The 9501-nt window shown below is 37.5% G+C and overlaps 1 pseudogene; it reads right to left on the bottom strand.

Annotated features, from left to right (window-relative positions):
* Nucleotides 1-625: 625 nt before the first annotated feature.
* On the bottom strand, nucleotides 626-6740 carry LOC104114845 (transcription factor bHLH121-like; annotated as a pseudogene).
* Nucleotides 6741-9501: the final 2761 nt, after the last annotated feature.

Raw genomic sequence — 9501 nt, 5'->3', positions numbered from 1 at the left:
GAGCCACCTTCATTGGAAGCTAGAGAATACCAATGCTGACAAACACAGGATCCTGCATGGCAGATTTTTTTTTATAAAGTTAAAGTCGCAGAAAGGGATGTGGCCAAAACATATAAAGACCAATGTGTCGCTAATATGAACATAACTATCCAGATAGACAAGTTCACAAGATATTCGCACCTCTTTCAGTTCTCAATCAACCTTTCACGTGAGAAGCAGGAGCCCTTGTTTCAACATTATCGATAAGAAATTAACACGCAGACTAGCAGAAAGCTGGATATAATTTCAAATGGCTATGCAGAGAAACTGAATGATAACAGAAACATGCTCATGTTCTCTGAGCAGCTAGGCATGTTCCCCTTACTGATTAAATGTAAGAAAATATACTCTTCTACACTTCAACTGTACATTGTGATATGCAGCTGGTTGAAAATTACAACTTATTAGACAAGATATTGTAAAAGGTTTTAGTTCAAGATATACATCATTTCATGATTCAGCATTGGGGTTAAACACCAGAAAAACCTACTTACTCAACCAAACTTACAGATTTTTATCAAAGTAAGCACCTGAAACGTATAGAAGCGCGCAGAGAGCACTAATATTAGGTATGACAGGCAAAGAATAACAATCATGAAAAAATTAGATAGCCTGAACTGTTTACATTAAAGATACAAGAAAGCTGAACACTCTTTTTAAATATCATTATTAGGGGAATGCCAGCTATCTGGAGAAAAATTCTAAGTCGGACACATTTTACACCTGCAACAGCTTCCTGAATCTAGAAAGTTTATATACAACAAATGGTACGACCTGATATTGATCACTTAAGGTTTAGAAATAACCATGGAAAAACCAGGTCCCTGCTCTCTTCCATTTGTCAATCACTCTGTCTTTTTTCCCCTAACTACACTATTTGAAGAAATAGCCTGTACACTACGGGATGACGAACATCTACTTGACGAACTTCCATCAGTGAGGCTGTTATCCTTACTTGATAGCTTTCTGCAGATCCTTCGTCCAGATGAAAGCTCCTGCACAATTTAATGTCATGATCATACAACTAATTTGTTGTCCTATTTGATAATCCATTCACTAGCAATGAAGTGAGAAAAGAAAGTTGGAACAGATATACTTGTATGTTTAAGTATTTAACATGCTAGTGGAGTAGTTTGTTGGAAAAAAGTGACATCGAGGCTAATCTAAAATAAACTAACAGTAGCTGTTTAGAATTAATTAGAATTTCTGGAGATTGTAAACATGGCCATTTAGGAAAAGGGCCAAAAGACTTCGGATATTCTAGAAGGGGAAGTAGACCAAATAAATTGGAATTGAGCAAAGATAACCTGCTCAGATGCAGGTCCAGGTGTCTTAAGCTCTAAATTTGTCGCAACTTCATTGGAATCTTCATTTTTCTCGATCCTGCTCTCTCCTTGATCAGACTCTTGTCTGCCAGAACCATGGTCCTATTACTTGGCTGCATGACAGGGGAAATCTGCTGTGCCGGTTGCTGTTCCATCAGTGTGCTGGGAGCCATGTATTGAACAAAAGGTGAACATGGATTTGGGGCACCTGCAGGATTCTGATTCCCAAAAAAAGGGTATGGCTGCAGAGATGGATGCATTGGAATCGCTCCAGTTGGTATCGGTACACGCATTGGATATGAATATGAAGGTGGATGCATGACCATGGAAGGATCCATCCCTGCCCATGGATACATGGACCTCAGTCTTTGTTGATATTGGGCATTAAGGATCTCAATATCAGATTTAAGAGATGCCTTCTCTTCTCGGAGATCAGTCTTCTCCTGAGTCAACTGCTCTAAAACAAAATTAGGCATGAAAATTACACCAAAAGGAACATAAGTGAATAAACTATATGGTTTTAGGAAGTGTCAAGATATCACCTCCCGACTTTCGTCAGTAAGTGCAGCATACTCAGATTTTAGTTTGCCGACTTGAGCAGTCAAATCCTTCAGCACTTGAATGGTATCACTGAGAATGGATGCCTTGTCATTTTTAGGCCTATCAGGATCTGCATTTTAAGTTGCCGAAAAATTTAGGATTTCTGTGCGTGCTTATGTTTCCTTAAAGCTCTAACATACTCCAGCATAATGAATGTTTAGCAGGTGGTGCAACAAAACTAGCGCTAAAAGTACAGCGGTAACAAGATTTGCCTCTTCAAAGTTCAGGATACAATATGAAGGACTGCATTAAAGTATTTTTTTTTCCCTCAATCCGCATTGAAGGTTAAGTTGAGTGTGTTTCTGCACATCCTACTCACATAAAGTAGCTCCTGCTAATTCAGCTTCCTGGCGCATTCTAAAGTAATACAAGACATATTGCTGAGAACAAAGCAAGAAATAAACCTCTTTTCTAGTTTTAAAGTAGTTAAAGGAGAAAGTAATCTCTTTCTTTCACTGTTTTTTCCTTATTTTTATCTTATTCCCTTATCAGCTGCATAGTATAACTGTATGCCATACTGCTGCAACATATTTATTCAAGATGCATCTAAGACCACTACCGGAAGCAAAGTGACCTTAAAAATTGGAAAGTAATCCAGAAAAGAGTATGAAGTTAAGACACCAACCTATATATATATATATATATATATGGTGGATGAAACGGAGGTTAGCGTCTGGAGTCCGGTGTGACAAGAATGTGCCACCGAAACTTAAAGGTAAGTTCTATAGAGCGGTGGTTAGACCGGCCATGTTGTATGCGGTTGAGTGTTGGCCAGTCAAGAATTCATATATCCAGAAGATGAAAGTAGCAGAAATGAGAATGTTGAGATGGATGTGCGGGCACACTAGCCTGGATAAGATTAGGAATGAAGATATTCGGGAGAGGGTGGGTGTGGCTCCCATGGACGGCAAGATGCGGGAGGCGAGGCTTAGATGGTTTGGGCACGTGCGGAGGAGGCGCCTAGATGCCCCGGTTAGGAGGTGTGAGCGGTTGGCTTTGGCAGGTACGAGAAGAGGTAGAGGACGGCCTAAGAAGTATTGGGACGAGGTGATCATGCAGGACATGAAGCGTCTTCAGATTTCCGAGGACATGGCCCTTGATAGGAAGGTGTAGAGGTCGAGCATTAGGATTGTAGGTTAGGCGGTAGTCGAGCGTTTTTCCTCGTTGTGCCGGCTAGTCTGATAGTGTTTTGTGCTAGCGGTTTTTGTTGTGTTTCACACTTCTTTTTTTATATATATTATTATTATTATTATTATTATTTATTATTATCATTATTATTGCCCTTCCATTTATTTGTTGTCTCTTACGGTGCTGATATTATTTTTCTGGTTTCTGTTGTTGTTACGGATCTATTATCTCAGAGCCGAGGGTCTCCCGAAAACAGCCTCTCTACCCCTCCGGGGTAGAGGTAAGGTCTGCGTACACTCTACCCTCCCCAGACCCCACTAGTGGGATTCTACTGGGTTGTTGTTTATATATTCTAAAAGAAAATTTGCCAGGGGAATTAGTCTAATGGGTTCACAAACAAAGACCACAGGTATCAATGTGCATCTGAAAGAATGACATGCCTGCACAACGAGGTAAAGAGAACTTGCAGCAATAAAAGATGCATATCAGCTTTTTGTGTGTGTGGGGGGGGGAGCACAGCAAGAATAGGAGCGTACAAGAACAAATAAGAAGTTTTTATTTACCAAGAGTATTTCCTAATTCAGTGAACTGTTCATTCAAGCGATCCCTCCTCAATTTCTCCCGATCGGCCTTCTGCACTTTTCTTGCAGCAATAGAATCCTTCAGTTCTGCTTCTGGCTTTTGCTTAGTGCTGTCAGAAAAGAAGAATACCAGAACGAATAATTAGCACTAGAAATTGGTTCACAAAAAATTTCTCAGAAGTTGGATATAGAACTTAAATTTCATTATAACCTATCATAGGTAAGAAAATTAAAGAAAAGCACAAATTCAAGATATTCTTTTTATTTTACATGCTGTTACTTGGAATTTAATTTGTGAGGTTTCAACATTTCCTGAGTTAAATTTAACCTAATGGATGGTAGTTTATTCTGTCCATCCTTCTAAGGATTATACATTAAATAGTAGTACATATGAAACAGTTAAACTAGGCTAGTAATGCTACTTTAATTGGAACATTTACCTGTATGCTCAAAAATCTTTTAAAAAATCCACCTACATGCTTATACAGTAGTGAGATTCTTGGTAATAACAAAAAACGCAGGGTATAATTTCATGGTGAATTGATTTTAGAAAAGTTCTTTTTTTTTTTTTTTTTCTAGCAAATATTATAAGAGCTACTTTACAACATTTCCCTCTTGGTGTTCCGCTTTCACAAATGAGGATATGCTCTACAAATTTTAAAAAAATAAAAAGAAGAGGTTAAGCTTTTATAAGTTAGTATAAATATCCAAGAGAGAGCGTTTCACTTTTCCATTCTTTTGAACACTTACATTTCCTCAAAAGAAAAACCCATGTGGCGTCTTTGGAGAGTCTTTGCAACGTAGTGTCCTAAAATTGATAAAATAGTTCGTAAAAACCCATGTGGCGTCTTTGGAGAGTCTTTGCAACGTAGTGTCCTAAAATTGATAAAATAGTTCGTAATCATATTTTTTATTTACTCATCTTGACTCTTGACAATGAGATTCAGCACTAAAGGGTGTGGTTTAATGGTCAATGAAGTTAGAATGGATCATGGAATACCAGAGTTCAAATCCAGTAGATTCAAAGAAGCTAAGTGATTTTTCCCTATCTGTTTGGTAGACAAAGTTACCCAATTCCTGTGCCAGCTGAAGATAGCAAGTCGAGATGTGCGCAAGCTGGCCTAAATACCACCGTTATCAACAAAAAGAGAAGCTCTTTACAATGAGATTCCATTTGTCTTATAGGTGAGAACTCTAAAAGGATATAGAGAGATCAAGGTTCTCTATGGTGTTTCTTTATTGTCTTCTGACTGTAGATTTTTCAAAGTAATGTGCAGTTTGCTCCATAATTGCACAGACTTTGTTGGCTTAACATTGTTCAAGAGAAATCAAAATTTCTCTTTATGCCTAGTGAGGCTCTGAATTCAACAACAAAATGCAGGTGCAATTATTGTGCATAAAAATAATTCAACACATTTTTGCACAAAGCTTTACTGTAAGCAGAGTGCCTTCTTCTTTCTTCGGATACTTGACAAGAAAGTTTCAAAGAAGCCAACAAGAAAGTTTCAAAGTGTTTTACCTTTTGCACTTGCTTAGTGCTGATCCGTATTCTAATGTAATTCCTGATCATTTATCAAAAGAAAGATTAACTACCGAATTAAACAAGTCTTGAGTGACGAGTCCTTCTGAGTTCCTAAAGAACACCCTTTCTCGAGTATTCTTACCTTAACAAACTTTAGTTGCTCCTCTGAATTCTCGTTGACCACAAAGAAAGTTTTAGCAAGTTTCCTAACTTATATCCCTGTAGTATTTTTGTTTTGGGATAGTTTCCTATTAAATCTCTAAAGTATCTCAAAACATCCAATCTTACTGTCCACGGATGAAAACGTACTCATAGCTTCAGAACACATGCATACATTAGGTTTCCACTGTGTTAGAACATGGCACAACTATACCAGCAGCTTTCTCCGCCCGCAATTTGGGACCTTGAACCTCCAACAATTCTAATTTGCATTTGCCACAGTTTAGGACCACAGAACCGGTATATATATATATATATACTTTAGCCGTTTGGCCATAGATTTTGGCTCAATAATTTGAAATAATATTTGGAGATCACTTCAATTTATTTATCAAATTGGTCCATTATTTCAATTTCAAACTTGAAATAGAGAATTTAAAGTTTGAAAAACAGGTTTTAGGAGTTTTTTCAAGTTTTCACTCACAAAAATTCAGATGTGTTTATGTTCAAACACAACTCAACTTCCAAATACCCTTTTTCAACTTCAACTTCAAATTGAGATACTACTTGTTTTTCAAATCCAACTCATGTTAACCTCCACACAAAAAATTCAACTTCAAACCCACAAATTTCTTTTCAATAGAAACCCCCACAAATTTCTTTTCAACTTCAGCTATATGTACTCTCTCACATAAACAAACTGCATAAAGCACACAACTGAAGTAGTATCATTTAGAAGAACCAAAAAGATCCTATGTTTTAATAAACTAGTCATCTAATACTCACACCTGGAGATTAGATGGCCTAGTGGTTGAGGCATGGGAGCAACAACCTGGAGATGCCATATTAAAATTCCAGCTGCAACACTCAGGTTTTAAGACTACCTTGGCAATATGTTCTTCTTCTTGTGGGTTGAACAAACTGTCTTGCCTGAGTATTAGTGCAAGCTGGCCCGGATACCTTTATATTTGTAAAAGTTATTTTTTGCTATAATACACATCCGTTCATGGAAAGAACTAAGAAGAGAGGTAGGACTAACCTGGAATCAAGAAAAAGCTGAGTTGAGTCAGATACAGATGGATTTGGAATATGATTTGATTGATACGAAGTCTGGCACTTTAATTCATCCATTCTCAGCTGCGACTGGGAAATGGGAATTATACACCTTAGGGTTTTTCTTAAGCCTTCCGAACTTTGAAATCGATGGCGAAGAATTGAGAGATGTCACCGTCACACTGTAATTGTGCTTCCAGCAGATATTTGGGGTAACTCGTGTAAGGCACACGCAATATTTTGTTTCCGCAGTGCACTTTCGATGCAAGATTCCACCATTTACAACATCCCTTATCTTTAGGAAAAATGAAAAAGATACTCCTATTACTTATTCATTTATCCTCTTCTTTTTTTGGCGAGCATTTTGCGCCCCTAGTAGAATTATTTATTTATTGTTCGCACATTTTCATTTGTGACCTAATACCCATTTTTTCACACTTGTACAACTTTTAAATATCAACGTTACAACAATAATAACAGTATATCTAGTTTGATCTCACAAGTATAACATGAGGAGGGTGGGGTATACGCAGACCTTTCCTGTCTTGTATAAGGTAGAGATATTATTTCTGATATACCATCGGCTCAAAAAAAATATTTTCAAAACAAGTTTAAAAGAATATAGGAGCAAAAAAGTTATGATGAAAATACTATAAAAAAAAAGTATTGACTGCAAAAATAGTAAAGATAACTAAAGTAAACGAAACAACTATAGTAATAAAATTAAAGAATAAGATAATAATTAACTAATAATACTAATACTGATAAGGAGAAGAGGGAGCAGATATGGTGCTCTAAACTAGAATCATGCTCTCCCGCGGAGAAGAGGGAAATCACTCGACTACCTACTATTTTTTCTACCATAATCCTCGACCGTTATGCTCCCGTATCTAGGGTCATGTCCTCGGTGAATTGGAAATGTGACATGTCCTGTCTAATCAGCTTTCTCCAATTCTTGCTCGGTCTACATCTACTTCTCCTTAGACATAACACTACCAACCTCTTGCATCTCCTCACTAGAGCATATGTGTTCCTTCTCTTCAGTCTTCACATACTTGAAACATCTTAGTCTCGCTTCCCGCATCTTGTCCATCATAGAGGCCACTCCCATTTGCTCTATTTATCTTTGTTCCTAATCTTATCTCTCCTCGTATGCCCACGTATCCATCTAAGCATCCTCATTTTCGATATGTTCATCTTATGAACATGTGAGTTCTTGACTGCCCAACAACATAGTTGATCTAACAACCACTCTATAGTACTTATCTTTAAGTCTCAGTGTCATATTTTTATCACATAGGACACCGAATGCTAGTCTCTATTTCATCTACCCGGCTCAAATACTGTCACAACCCAACCCAAACCGATGGGCCATGACGAGTGCCCGAGTCCTACCTGTCGAACACCCCTAAGCATGCGTCTAAGATATAGACATGAATTAAGGGTAGGTCATGAATAACATTTGTCATTAAACTGCTGAATCACGTGAATAACATACGTGAGGAAATATGTCCAAAAGACATATATACATATACATGCGAAAAATGGTAGGGGGAGCCGACAAGGCTGCTATAGACAACTATATATCCAAAACTAGAAGTCGACAAGGCCACATACTATCCAACTATACATGACTGTCTACAGACCTCTAATAGAGTGTACAACTGTATAAAGGACGGGACTGGGCCCCATCATACCCATATCTACATACAAAAATAGCGTATCAAAACTAATAACAGCTCTGGATCAAGTGGAGCACACCAACTCTCGCTGATCAAGGATCTTAAAAAGGGGGACCATCAGCCTATCTACCTACACCTGCGGGCATGAAACGCAGCGTCCCAGGCAAAAGGGACGTCAGTACGAATAATGTACTAATTATGTAAGGCATGAAAATCAGTACATAAAAGACATAAATGAAACATGGAGTAAAGGAATCCGCCTGTAAGTCTAAATAACTTTGTGAATCCTGAAATATTTATAAAGTCATGCATGTGCGTATAGATGTTGTATCATGCATAGGTATATGTGTACATAACATCATCAAGCCTTTGAGGGCATCCCGTCATACCTCTGTGGGCGAAATCATCAACATATACTAACTGATCAGGTGGTGGTGCGTATATAATGCCGTAACCTTTTCTCATATCTCATATACATATAACATACACGTATATAACGCCATCTGGTCATGGATCCATGTACATGTATAAATGAATAAAATGCATAAGAAGTAAGTTAATAAGATTTCTTGTAACGACATAAAATCAATGTCTTCGGATAAACTTTATCAATTACGCATTTTTCTGAGACCCATCAATAGAAGATATAATAATAGGACACATGGAAATTCAAGAACATAAGCACCCCTAGTGCTTCTATGAATAGAGACATTTATGAAAGTTATGTGTTTGCTCGTTTCGTTTGTATCATATGGGTCATGCCAAAAGGAAAGAAAGGATAGCCTTAACATACCTGAGCCGATTCTCTTAACAATCCCTCTAACCCACGTCTTTTGCGAAAAATACGTAACGGCGGATCAAAGTAGGAAAAAATTCGTATGATATTCTTGATAAAGATAATACCGTGCTCCCTTAGAATTTCAAGTCACGCTACTTATAGCATTTTGAAGTTTCATATGAATCTTGGTGAAGTTACATCCGTTACTTAGCAAATCTAGCATCACACTTTAATGAGATAAGAAGGTCTCTTAAAATTGTAGGTTGTGGGCCCCACTTTTTTGGCTTAGTTTTGCCCAAAGATCCCCTAAATGTGCCACCTAGTCTAATGAACCAAGAGTCATTGTTACATAGCCCCTTGCTTCCACGTTGAGGTGAGGTCTCATTTAAGCTTATCCACCAAAATCAATTACCTTATTAATCTCCTACTAAAAAATTAATAATTAACCAATTATCCACATAATTAGGTAATATCTCAAATTACTTAAAATACTAATCACTTTTAACACACGTTATATACCTTACTATCATGGTCATATGGTACCTTGTATGGCACTAGTCCATAAATACGGGGTATTATAGCTTGGACCGTATTTTATCCCAAATTGACAACCTTCAACAAAACTCATCTTTTT

This window comes from Nicotiana tomentosiformis, chromosome 3 (genome assembly GCF_000390325.3).
Source record: "Nicotiana tomentosiformis chromosome 3, ASM39032v3, whole genome shotgun sequence".
NCBI classification, from domain to species: Eukaryota; Viridiplantae; Streptophyta; class Magnoliopsida; order Solanales; family Solanaceae; genus Nicotiana; species Nicotiana tomentosiformis.
The sequence above is the reverse complement of the archived record's forward strand: the minus strand, read 5'-3'. Positions and strand labels throughout refer to the sequence as shown.